At 25.3% G+C, this 3496-nt stretch overlaps 1 protein-coding gene across 1 annotated transcript in view; it reads left to right on the plus strand.

Moving 5' to 3' along the window:
* LOC107631569 (ent-kaurenoic acid oxidase 2) overlaps positions 1-3496 on the plus strand; it is a 13849-nt gene that overhangs the window by 3591 nt on the left and 6762 nt on the right. The window lies entirely within an intron of this gene.

A 3496-nucleotide genomic window follows, 5' to 3' on the forward strand; every position in this document is an offset into this window, starting at 1 on the left:
TTTAATAGTGTTGTATGTTTTGCGACAATAACTCAAAATATTAACTCAAATGAGTAACAACTTAGGTCCATTGTCTGGATTCTAAATCCGAATTAGGTTCATTATATTAGAACTCAATGCAAATGAAGTTCACCTATCCCATTTCAAATCGCCTCAAATTGAATTTCCGTTGTTAGTTAGAGATGATAATAGATGCTCGTGTAGACAGGGCAAACTTCCATTCCCGTTCTTTGCTCCTATTAAAAAAAAAAAACATATGTCCTCTCTTTATTTTCGTCGCAAGTCTCTTTTTAATTATCCCCTTAAAAAATGCAAAATACCCACAGTTATCTATAGATATTTTTTGAATTTTCTTTTAAATAAAAAAAATTATAATATAATAATCATAAAATAATTAATTCAATATAAATCAAAACAATTCATAATTATATTCATTATAATAAATAAAATTTAAAAAAATATAAAAACATCTTCCAACAAATTACATAACATAATTTTTTGAACAAAACTGAGCGATGTAATGACAAACTTAAGAGGCAGAGAAAATAAGTTAAAGATAGAAAGATGCAAAATCAAACCTAAGGATGTGTTTAGAAAAAAAGTGTTCGAATTGAAGGCAAGAATTAAAGTTACTAAATTCAAAAATATATATATTAGAAAAAATGGGTAATTTTATATTCGCGTTGTTTTAACAAGTCTTATATATAGAGAGGGTAACTATGTCCCCGTCCCCATCCATTTCATGTGGATAGGTTCCCACAATCCCACCCATAAAAATTTGACATATTTCCATTAAGTCTCAAATTGCGATTAATTCTTACGAATATCTATTTGACTGTTTTTTTTTATCATTCCAATTGTTAGCATTCGTCGGTTCTTGACGTGGAATTATACCAGCCACTTAGTCAATTCTTAGATAACCAAAGTCCAAATTATATCATTCTCATAAAATTACATGTATCTTATTATAATAATATTAATAAAAAATAAATGTTTAAATACTAAATGAGTCACATTTTTCATATAATTAACAATAACTAATATCACATTTTATAACTTGTGAAATCATATTATAAATTATTGATAAGTTTAGATTATAAATATAAATTGAAAAAATTTAACTATTAAATTTAAATGGCCTTATTTTTAAACGGTATAAGTTAATAATTTTTTTTCAATTTCTATACTAATAATATTAATTCTTCTAACTTTTTTAGTCTATGTTCCCCAATATATTGTTCCTTTAGAAATGTTCAATTACATAAATGCTATCTACTTCGTTATACAACAGTCCAAAATCTTAATTATTTGATTTCTAAGGCGAGGACCTCTACATTTTCAAGAATGTGGTGAAATTTTTTTATCTATGTCATCATGTTACAGCAAAATACACCAACCTCTAAATGGAGATCGAAATCAATAACCAAATGAAAAAAAAAAGAAAAAATAAAATACATGAATGTGAAAGTACAATTACACAAGAATTTTTCTAAGCCATAATTCAAAATTCGCCTATCCATTCTCTCAATCAAACAACATATTAGAGCGTCACAATTTCTGTAGGCCACCACGTAGACTTTTGAACATCTAAAAAGTCCTCATTTTTTTTAGTGTAAGTCATGCAAACCTCCCAGTTCATAGACTTTACCATGCTCTCAAGCTCATTAATTACCTCAGCAGTATCTTGAACAATAACCATACTTTTGGGTCTCAGAATCTGATCAATCTCAGTCACAACAACTTGAAAATTGCACCTAAGAGACCAATAAATATATTAGCAAAATGACACAGATAATTATTGTCTGTTGATATGATTCGATAAACTATTGATTTTGATGAATGAGAAATGAAATAATTATACACATATTTTCTTGAGTATTGAAAACAGATAATCTGCTTAGAGAAAATCGTAGGACCTAGGATAAGTGCTAAACGATTTACACCAATCATGACACATGCTAAAAAGACCGTGTTCATATATAATAGAAAGTGTATCTAGAGTATCTAGTGAAACCACATTTATGACCTAAATATTCAAATCTTTCATAGCTGTAGCAAACTTGGAGACAAAAAAAATTATAAAACAAAGGTAGTGACAACGATAGATTTATATAATTCGGATTAATATTTCAAAAGTGATTTTTCTTACTCTCTGTAGATTGATCTTATATCCATAACATTTTGAATATTTGGCCATTAAATTTCTATCCCAACACGTTTTCAGTGTTTATAGTCCATGCTAAAATTGTCAAGAACAGGCTTTTCATAAACTCCAACTTGAGAATTTGTCAACCATGGTCCATGAATACTTCATGGTTAACATATTATATATAGCTCTGAGTGGGAGTTGGAGGGTCTAGTGGCTTGTATTCACGATAAGTCGATAGTTGCCTTCTTGCCACGACGTCTTATAGGAAGAAAAAAATTGTTGAAAAAATTACCAAATAAAAGAGTAATTGATAAAAAAAAATGAGATCCTCTTCTAGTATATATGATCTTTTATAATGATAAAATAAAAATAGAAGGAATAAAATTTTGTATTTTTATATTACAGATAGAATTTAATATTTATCCTAATAAAATTAAATAATGGATTAGTTATAATTAATATATTTAAATAACTAAAATATATGAAATAAAAATATTTCTAAAAATTAATCAAATTAATTAGTTAATACAAATAATTAATATAATTGATTTGATTTAACTTATTGAATTAAAAAAAAATAAATCAAGAAATAGTTGATTAAATTTAATGAATTAAAAGAAATAAATTGAAAAATACTTCTAACAATTAATTATTTGATATAAATTATAATAAATGTGTGATATGTAAATATATAAAATATAATCAAATCAATTAGTTGCTATAATTAATTTACCGTAATAACTTATATTTAATGAGTTAAAAGAAATAATTTGGGAAATAGTCTCAGAAGCATGCCACATCAACTCTATCATTTAAGTGCAGAGATCCAATTTTTATATAATAGAATAGATAGATAGATAACATAAACAAACTAAATAACCTCCAATGTTACATAAATGTCCTAAAACAAAATAGTCTATATGCATGTCCTGAATGATTCTATATAAATTGAAGGATTTACACTTTTTAGTAGTGAATCGAATCAATTGGATTCCATTTAGTAATAATTCTATATTAACTTTAAAATATAAATATCAATAAGAAAATACTTTCTCTTTGGATTTAAATAAAATATTAAAAAATTGAAACGAATAAGAATAAAAATTTAATTTTTGTATTTTAGTTTAAATTCCAGAAAATCTATATTTTTGTAAACTTGTGAATTTAAAAAAGAACAATAGATAGTTTCCAAAAATTCATTAAAAATTATTCTTTGATTTCTTAGCATCTAAAAAATTATTGCTGAAATTTTTGATGCAAAAAAAAATAATATAAAGTATAGCCCTCTAAGTTAACATAGGTGTTAAAACTTAAAATTTGAATTTTGTCCGAATCAAAAGTAACGGA

The sequence above is a fragment of the Arachis ipaensis genome, chromosome B03, assembly GCF_000816755.2.
Source record: "Arachis ipaensis cultivar K30076 chromosome B03, Araip1.1, whole genome shotgun sequence".
NCBI classification, from domain to species: domain Eukaryota; kingdom Viridiplantae; phylum Streptophyta; class Magnoliopsida; order Fabales; family Fabaceae; genus Arachis; species Arachis ipaensis.